This window comes from Pseudorca crassidens, chromosome 4 (assembly GCF_039906515.1).
Source record: "Pseudorca crassidens isolate mPseCra1 chromosome 4, mPseCra1.hap1, whole genome shotgun sequence".
Taxonomy (NCBI): domain Eukaryota; kingdom Metazoa; phylum Chordata; class Mammalia; order Artiodactyla; family Delphinidae; genus Pseudorca; species Pseudorca crassidens.
In genome coordinates, this window is record NC_090299.1 from 121,264,078 (window position 1) to 121,274,855 (window position 10,778).

Below are 10,778 nucleotides of genomic sequence, written 5' to 3' on the forward strand. Positions count from 1 at the left end.
GGTTGCAGTTCCTAAAGCAAAGTTTAAAAGCAGTGTTTATGACATGGAGCGCCAGGAGGAATCTGTGAAGCATTTCTTTGAGTAGCAAAAAACCAAGGATAGTTGTGGCTGCTACATTTGGTTATCACTGTAGCCCTGCCCCCAAAGTTCTTCCCTACAGTGGAAGCTGGAAAACTCTTTTAATGTCTCTGATCAATTAAGCAGTACCTTTTTAAGGCCTAAGCTACAAAGAAAGGAAGTCAAAAGTGAAAAAGAGAAAGGCAACAACAAAAACAAAAGTGGGAAAACAGAAGTAACTGAAAGGGAAAGGAGAAAAAAGCAAGCAGAAGTAGTAACAAAGTATTCAGAAATTATAAATTGATAGAGCTAAAATTAGGTGACCACCAAAAGTCCTTCCTTGTTTTAAAATATCTGAGTTTTTCTGAGTGATGAGGAATACAGCTACAAACACATCCATATCATACACATCACACCCAATCTTTTTACAGTCTTTAAATTTCTTTCCAAGCAATCCTATTGCATCCAATGATGTAATTCTGAACATGGCAGGAGAGTAGCTCATGCACCCATACAGCTTCTACCTGCCATCTACCTCATTGCCTTAAATTTAGCAGCCCAGTGTTCTTTATTAAACTACTATTAAAGTAACAATAAACTACTACTTTATTAAACTACTATTAAAGTCATTTATCAAACTGCCTACTGAGTTTGCCTAACGAGCACTGAGAATGAGATTTTCATTTGGCATCCTGAATTCAACAGATCCAGAACTGAATGTCATTTTATCTTCCAAACGTGTTCCTTCCTGTTTTACCTGACTTCCATCAATTCATCCATCCAACCAATAAATGGCACCACAAGGAGTATGTATTACTCCTTCTCCAAACTGTCACAACCAGAAACTTGGGACTAAACCCTCAAGTCCTTCCTTTGACTCACAGCTATCAGTCACAAAGACCTGCATATTTTCCCTTCTAAATATTTTTTTTTCTTTTCTTTTGAAGGAAAGAATTTTTATTTTTTATCACCACATCTAACAGTTCTCAATAACTTTGAAATAACTCTATTATGTGCAATATAAAATTTTTTAAATCTGAAAAAAAAGAATGCTGTAAAAATAAAGAAATGAACACCGTGTAGAACCAACTGTAGACCTTGAATGTAACCCTACAATACCTATTTCTTACTTCTTTTGGCTGAATTTTTCCATGTAAATTCTACCATTTCGAAATAAATTGACCTCCCTTCCTTCAGCTCACGGAGCACGTAATTAATTTCTACTTTTCAAAAATGAAATGCATTTGGTAAATGTACCAGAAAGAACTGGTTCTCATCGAGAGGCAACTGCCGTAGAGAGATTACAAGCATATACACACTACCAAATGTAAAATAGCTAGCTAGTGGGAAGCAGATGCGTAGCACAGGGAGATCAACTTGGTGCTTTGTGTCCACCTAAATATTTCTTGAAATCAATCTTTTCCTGTCTATCCCCACAGCCTGTTCTCAATTATTTCTTACTTGAATTAGCATAGTCCTTCCTCATTACTCAGTATCCATAGGGGATTCCCACAGATACCAAAACCCACGTACGCTCAAGTCTCATAAAATAGCATAGTAGTTGCCTATAACCTATGCACCTCTTCCCACATACTTTAAATCATCTCTAGATTACTAGAACACCTAATAAAATGTAAATGGTATATGAACAGTTGTAAATGCAATGCAAATGATATATAAATAGTTGCCAGCATTCCTGGCAAATTCAAGTTTGGGGAACTTTCTGGAATTTCTTTTTTCAAATGTTTTCGATCAAAGATTGGTTGACTCTGCAGCTGTGGAACTGCGGATACGGAGGGCCAACTATGCTAGGTTCCTAACCATTGTTCCAGGTTTTAGCCTTGTCTCTTACAAACAAAATCTCCACAATGCTGTCAAGATGATATAAAATATGTATATGACTACTTTAAGCTTCTCTTACAAATCAGAACTAAGGGAAAAAAATGGGTAAATTTATTTTTTAAATCTTATAGTCAAGAAGGCCCTGCTAAAAAATAAACAAAAAGCCTCAAAGAAAAATATTACTAGATTATTTTTACTACCTAAGTATTAACTATCTTGAAGGCAAAAAATACCACAAAACTAAGATGGAAAATTACAAACAGGGAAAAATGATCTGCAACACAACATAATAAAAGGCTAATTTCCTTCAAATAAGAAGAGCAGCATGGTGTCATAACTGAGAGCAAATTCAGGTACCTAAACGACTGCTTAAATGTGAACCCTGGTTCCTCCCCTTTACTAGCTATGACTTTGGGCAAGTTTGGCCTCAGTTTGTCTCTAAAAGATAGATAGTAACAGTTTCTACTTCATAGAGTTATTGTCAGGATTAAGCATAAAGTGCTTAAAATAGTATTTTGCATATAAGCACTATAAATGTATTTACTATCTAATTAATATAATAGAATATATAATTAATAGTAATTTCTAATAAAATAATACTGTTGTATAATAAATTAATAGAACAATAAAAAAACTGCTGACCAGGGACTGCAAACTCTAATTCATTCATTTACTCAAGAAATGTTTATTAAGGACCAACTGTGTGCCAGGCACTATTCCTTATGTCTGGGATACATCAGTAAGTAAAAGACCAAAATTCCTCCCTTGTATAGCTTATACTCCAGTAAGGAAAACAAATGATAATACAAGTAATATGTAAATAATATATGTTAAAAGATAACAGTAGGGGGAAAAAGAACAGAGATAGGGCACATGGGTGGCGAAGAGGTTTGCAGAAGACAGGGTGTAATTTTAAACAGGTAAGCAGCATAGGCCTCCCTATAACACTGAGGAACCTAGCCATTGCAGTTATTTGGGAAGAACATTCAACACAAATGGAAAAACGAGGACAGAGGCCCAAGAGTAGAAGTATGCATGGCACATATAAGGTACAGCAAGGGGACCAGTATGGTAAAACCAAGAGGAGAACAGTGGGAGATGAAGTCAGCAAGGTAACAAGCTGCCACATCACACAGACCTTGTAAGTCAGGTGCCGAAGGACTTCACGGTTTATTCTGAGTAAATAAGGAGCCACTGGAGATTTTGAGCACAAGGGTAATATGATCTTTCATTTTAAAAGGAACACCTGGGCTTCCCTGGTGGTGCAGTGGTTGAGAGTCCGCCTGCCGATGCAGGGGATACAGGTTCGTGCCCCGGTCCGGGAAGATCCCACATGCTACAGAGCGGCTGGGCCCGTGAGCCATGGCCGCTAAGCCTGCGCGTCCGGAGCCTGTGCTCCGCAACGGGAAAGGCCACAACAGTGAGAGGCCCGCGTACAGCAAAAAAAAAAAAACAAAAAAAAAAAACAAAAAAAAGGAACATCTGGCTATCGTATTGTTCTACTAAGCAGAGAGAACTGCACAAAGTTGGAAAGTGCTGAACAGAAGGTATCTTCCCGCCAAACTGAAGTATTCAAATACAGGTTGGACATGCTGGAGAAATTCAAACAAAGGGTGCATCGCTGGACCACGTGGCTTTTAACGTTCCTTCCAAAATTTAGTACAAAGAGAGTTCACGCATAGACCCTGCCTTAAAAGGACTTACAATCCAGGAAAGAGCAATATCATCATCATCATCCAGTTAGGTGCCTTCTTTGTTTTAAACCTGCATTTCAGAGAGCATTATCTCTACAAGAGATTCATAGTTCCTTGAAAACAAAATGTTGCAGGGTTTTAAAAAAAACTGGAAATTAATTCAATTAAAAAAACAATAATAAAAACTGTAGAGACCAAACGAAATACCTGCAGACTTTCTGTGGTTTAAACTCTGGGCTGCATAAGAGCAGAGATCCCACCTGCCTTGAACACTTTCCCTGTTACCCACCACAATGCTTGGTGTACAGTAGGTACTCAGTAATTATTTGTTGGATGAAGAATCTAACAGAAAATTCAAAAAAATCCTTAATATAACTTCATACACTTTGGGCAGGTGTGCATTAAATTGGAATGGTTTTTTTGAGGAAAATTTGTTAATATTTATTAAAATCTAGGGCTTCCCTCGTGGCGCAGTGGTTGAGAGTCTGCCTGCCGATGCAGGGGACACTGGTTCGAGCGCCGGTCCGGGAAGATCCCACATGCTGCAGAGCGTGAGCCATAGCCGCTGAGCCTGCGCGTCTGGAGCCTGTGCTCCGCAACGGGAGAGGACACAACAGTGAGAGGCCCGCGTACCACAAAAAAAAAAAAAAAAAAATCTAAAATGTACATATACTCAGTAATTCAATTACTAAGAAATTAACCTACAGGTATAGTTGCACAAGTATATAAAGATATACGCACAAGCATGTTCACTGAAACATTGTATGCAAAATAAAAAATCTAAAAACTATCTAGTTGTCTACCAATAGAGGAATGATTTAAAAATTATGGTATAACTACACAATGGAATGTTATGTAGTTATTAAAGAATGTCATAGATTTGTGTGTGCTGATATGGAAAAATATTCAAGAAATATCACATGAGAGTAAGTTGGAGAACAATACATTTTACTATATATCAACTGTGTGTTTTGTTTAAAAATATATATGTATACACTCACAGATGCTTGTGAATACAAAAATTAAGGCATACAATTTTGGAAAAATTTACAAGGAACTTTAACAGTAGTTATCATTGGTAAGTAGGAATGAGGAGTTAAGGGACCTTAATTTGTCACTTTTCTGTGAATATCAAGAGTATGCTACTTTTATTAAAAGCAGAAAGCCCTTTCAGGGATTTCCCACTCTTCCGTAAAGATAAAATCTAAACTCTTTTTTAGAAAAGTCATAAAGGTCCTTTCCTAACCTGGCCCACCTACCCCTCTCCAACTTCATTTCTTACTATATGTCAACAACAACACTTATCTAGTTGCAATTTCACAAATATGCCATGTTCTCATATACCAGCATTTGCATAGGCTGCTCCCACAGTCCTTCCTCACTTTCTTTGCCTTTCCCACTCTTAATATTTTCCCAAAAAACCCTTGTCGACCCTCCCTTCTCAACACTAAATTAGGTACTGTATTCCTTTGTACTGCTACCATCTCAGAGTGCTGGGCTGTCAATCCCTACCGCTCCTCCTCTCCAACCCCCGACAGAGTTTTAGAAGGGTCTAGTCTTTTATTTCCAGATCTCTACCACAATGTACATTCCCTGGCATATGTTTAATGCTCAATGAATGAGACAGGGAGAGACATTGTGGTTTAACTAAAAGTAATGGACCTGGGTTCTACTTCTCAGTCAACAGACCTTTGACAAATCACTTTACACTTTTACCTTTACTAATTTCTGAAATTCCATTTTATGCTTATTTCTGCATTCATTTATTTACCACATTATATACTCTGCATGATGACAGGCACTTTATACACATTATCTCATTTAGTACTTACCCTGTGAGGTAAGTTTTCTTTTCCATTTTAAAAATAAATAAACTAAGACTAAGAGAGACAAAAGTCATAGCACTTGTAGGGTAGATATGCAAATCAGAGACCCGTCTGCCTAAATACTGGACTCCTAAACCCCTACTTTATATTACCCTCGTTTTAGTTATTTAATAATCTGAGATCTCCAAAGAGTGATATAATTTGCCGGAGATCATATAACTTATAAACTGCAATACCAGTACCTGAATCCAGACTTTTTTCAGAATAGTTTAAAAAAAAAGGTTAAAATAACTAAACAATTACTCATGCCTTCTTTGAAAAACTACAACACAATTAAAAAAAAAAAAAAAAACCACAACACTGTACAAACTTAGAGAGAAAAAAAATCCATCAACAAAAACTTTTTGGAAAACCCCTAATAAAATAATTTCAAACTTATCAGAGACCTTAAAAATCATCTAATTCAACCACCCACCTGATGTTTACATCTTCTTTATAATATTGCTGCAGAGCAGGCATCCATCTTATTCCTGAATTCTTACAACAAACTCACTATCCACTAGAGCAATGTAAGTTTGGCTAACTCTTTAAGAAAGTTCTTCCTTTTAATGGATCATAATCTCTTTCCTTGTAACTTTCACCTATAGGTTCTGACTTTATTCTTCTGGCCAAACTGAACATATCTCTTTCATATAACTGCATTTGAAAAACGATTCTTCTCTTCTCCAGGTTAAACATTATCAGTTTCTTTAACCCAACATCTTCTAAGTTGATGTCCCTAAAATGATTATTCCAGGAGCTATTAACAGGCCTCAAAATTGTGTTCAATGCCTAAAAACATCTGAGAATCACTATACCTTCCTCTTAAGAGCATCACAAGGAAAACCAGTATATTTAAGACCACAAAAAGTTTTAGTTAAACAAACCTTTCGGCTTTGTTTAACTCAGTGTTTTCCAAACATTTCAATATGATACCCTAATTTTCCTTAGTAACTCTATTAGCTTTCTACAGAGCCATTTGGAAAATGGGTGTATTAACTGCTTCTTGTATAGTTTCATGTTCCCTCACTATCCTCTTTTACCTTTAAAAGCATGATGGCCAAGACTGAAAAGTCCACCAGTACAGAGAAAGATTACATGTTTTACACAGCTGCATGACACTCACAGTTCAAATTAAGCAAACTGTCAAAAAAACAAACAAAAACCAAAAAACCCAAATCTGTCCTAGCCTATATCAAGTAACTAGATTTTAGAGTCATATTGAATTTCATCTTCTTAGGTTTAACCAACCAGTTCTTCCCACCCTCCTCTCTAATCCAACTGGTGCTCCATACATGAAATGACCTAACTTATCCCCCTCTTCCAAGACACAACTTTTACATATGTGCAAGCGTAATTAAGAGCTATCTTTCCAAATATAATTAAAAAAAAAACTTAAATCTGCCCTAGTCTAACCAGTGAATAGTAACAGAATTCAACAATGGCTTAAATAGTCAACATTCTGTCATCCTTGTAATAAAACAGAATATCCACCCATCAATATTATTTGGGTACTGATAATTCATTTTAAAAATGTATTTACACTTGAAGAACAGGTATATGTGATATCCTAAAGAACTTTTGTTTTAAATAATAAAGCTACATTGTAAAGGCCCATCTCCATAAAAGGTAAAAAGCTGTTCAGCTTTTCCTTAATTCCTCCTTCCATGTTCATTTCATCATGGCTAGTAACGTCTCCTTTCTCTTTATATAATTTCCAGATTCTTTTAATTTACTGGCCTCATATATTTACTAAATGGCAGAAGTAGGAAAGAAGTCTTATCAAGGGAAAAGTCTTAAGTCTGTATATTCAGCTAACTGTGTACCTTATACTATACTTCAGGAATATATTTTATTAATGTGACATCAAATCCCAATAAATAAATCAATGTATTATTAATAGATTCTTATAAAAGAGATGCTACTCTTTGACAATCAAAATCATTAATGAGAGAAAGATTAGTTAACCAACCTTCTGTCTTTAAACACAATTTTTTTCTACTATCATTCCTTTAAAATCCAAAGCATTTTAAATGATATAACTACCTTTCTCTGTTTAAGATGGTTTTTATTCTAGGTTTTGCCATTATACCATCACTGAAGACTTTACAGTAAGAAAATATTATAATTGCAAGTGGACCCTAAACCACCTCCAATTTTATACATTGGAAAATCAAGAGTAAGTAAGGTAAGGAACTTTGCTTAAGGTCACAAAACTAGTAACTGAAAAGACCTGAGGCTCAAGCCCTCAGAGATTTATAAACTCTGGCTCTCTTCTATCATTTAGTCTAGAGGAACCTTAATGGAATAAACATCCCACAGGACATCATACTGGCCCAATACACTAAAGACATCACATTGATACAATGTAGAGAAAAGCAAAGTGTGACATTTCTATTTTTAAAACAGGCTGCAGGAAAAAGGATGAGGAAAAAAAGACTCTAGTTTAATATGCTACCTTACACATGAAATTTACTGCCTATAAACATAATAGATAAATACAGCTTCTGCTTCCATTTTATCCAAAGAAGTCTTGGACTTTTTTTTTTTTTTTTTTTTACTGTAATGCATAGCCTGCTCTAAATGGCTGATTTCTTCAACTCACCCCACCTCTCCAATTACTTTATAGACATATATTTTGGGTTTATCCATGTCACTGAAGTTATATTTTTGAAGACATTATCTAAAGCCTCCAATAGGCCAGACTCCACATTAAAGACTCTTTTCACTAAAGAAATACTAGAAACGTATGTTATATTCAGTACACTTCAAGAAATCTCAATCAAAATATAAAAACTTGAAATTACAGAAGTATAAGATACACTGGAAAGTCACCAATCCTACCCTCTCTTTAAAAAGGAGTATGTTCTTAAAGTCTCCAAAACACAAGTAACATATACACATATCTAAGTCACAATTAAGAAAGTTTAAAAATATCTAACATGAAGACCATACTTAATTTAACCAAAATACACTTCTAAAAGAGCCAGAATTCAGGAACCTCAACTAGAGAATTATAAATCAAATCTAAAACAGGCATACAATATCTTTATATTCATTCCAAAATGTTCCAGAATCAATCTGAGAATTATCAAAATTCCAAGGAAGCATAGCAGTCCAATACATTATGACAAAGCTGACATACCAACTGAAGCCTCCAAGGCTCAGTTAGTCCTCTGCCACTTTCAGCTGTGTATTCACAGCCCTAAGTGTTTTACAAACTTTCTTCCTACCCTGCTGACCCAAGGAATCTGAGTAAAGGAAGGAGGGTCCTGAGCATGAGAATGGCATACATGGTTTATGCAAAAAAAAAAAAAAAAAAAAGTAGGAAGGGTAGATTAAAAGTTGTTGTACTCTATAAACTCTAGCTTTCACAGATATTTTTTCCTAAACTTTGGACTTTCAAAGATTCCTCTCCATCTCAGTTTCAAAAGTAGAAGAAAAACAAAAAATCCACTAAGCTATAAAGCAGAAGTCCGAGATAGTATAGCCAATCACAGGATAGATATTCAAGCAGCAATTTGAATCAAGCCTTTAGCTTGAAATGCTAACTATATCTTCATTAATATTAAACATCTTAATAAGTTAACAAAAATATAAAATTTCAAATTCCTACTCCCTTTCAAAATAGAAAATATATTAATGAAAAAATAACAAGCACAATTTTAGCAAAATATAAATGAAAATTAATCATTCATCTAAAGGAACTTGTCAGTTGTGTTCAAACTACTTAAATGGAAACTTCATCTTCTGAATTACTGTAAAAATTTATGAAGTTGTGAAAATGAACATTTTATAAATTTTATTTGGATTTTTAAAAACTGAATGCAATAGTGAAAAAGTATTAATTTTAAAAATATCAAAATACATTTATAGAAAGCACATTAGATCTTTAAGGCATCCTTTAAATTACATGGCATTATTTTCTCATTTGTTCAGTTGTTACTGAGTGTGGTACATGGTTAGCAGGTCAATGGAGGTTTTTTAGCAACAACTCATTTTAGTGACAGACTGCACTACAGGAACATGGTTGGAAAAATGAGAAGGATTAGTCAAAAATGTATGGATGTGTAAGTCTAACATTAAAAGGGTATAAATGGATCAGTTCAATTCCATTACTTTTATGAAAGAATGAGAGCACATTTTTATTCCTAGAAGTTAAATAAATAAAGTATAAAAAGTTTTAGTACTAGGTGTCTCACAACCTCTAGGAGTACTGTGGAGGGCAGGTTTAAATTCAGAAAAAACTTAAAAATTGAACTACTTTAAAAAATAATTGTAACTAAAAATAAATTTTTAAAATAGTGCTTTGAATACAAAAGTGTAATATGCTCTTTGAACTTCGGATAAAGCTATCCACAATAGGACCAAAATTCTTGTACACTACTACAAAATTATGCATTACTATTGCTTACATAAGGTTTTCTATAATCTGTCACCTGAAATCTGTTACAATTTGAACACAGAGATCATATTTTCTTCCCTCATTTTCTTGCTTCACCAACTCTCAGGTAATAAAATGAGAAACAACAACCAGCATTAATATGCAAATCTGGACAGATTTTACACCAAACCCTCCTTAAACTAGCATGTCTAAGTTTCCTAACAACAAAAATGACACCCTTAAAAATATAAGGCTTAATTTCTGTCCACAAATTGGGCATATTCTTGTTACTAATAATTTTTGCCTCATTATATATCTAGTAATGCTACATCTTATTTTTCAATAAAAGATACACTTTACATTTCACTTTATATTTCAAGTGTTGATATGTATTATAATCTTAGGTAATTATGTTCAAGTTGAACACTCCATCTTCTTAAGTGAAAATTAGCAGTTGAAGCAGTGCTAATTACGGCACTGCTAATATTTAATAACTGCAGCACTAATACTAATCTTTATGTCTATAATGGCACATAATTGCAATCAAGCTATTCTTAAAATAGAATATTTTTAATGTGTACTCTGGAAAGGAATATATCATGAGAGCCCATGATGAACTTTAATTCTGAAAAGCTCTAAATGGAAGTTTGTCAAACTCCTCAACTATACACTGCAGTGATTCGTGAAAGGAAAATACCTTCTAATTATTTAACTAAGCAAAATTCTATCAACACGCGAATGTTATTTATATGTTAGTCTACTTATACATGCAACATATCCTGCTTCCTGGTTCTATGGCATCATCCTCAAACACAAAGTGGTACAGATGTGTAAAAGAAGGCAAGTCTTTAAAAGCACCTGCTGATGTTCCATGATATTGGCCTATATTAGAATCACCATATACGATAAAGGCTATAGAGTATTCATCAAGAATGT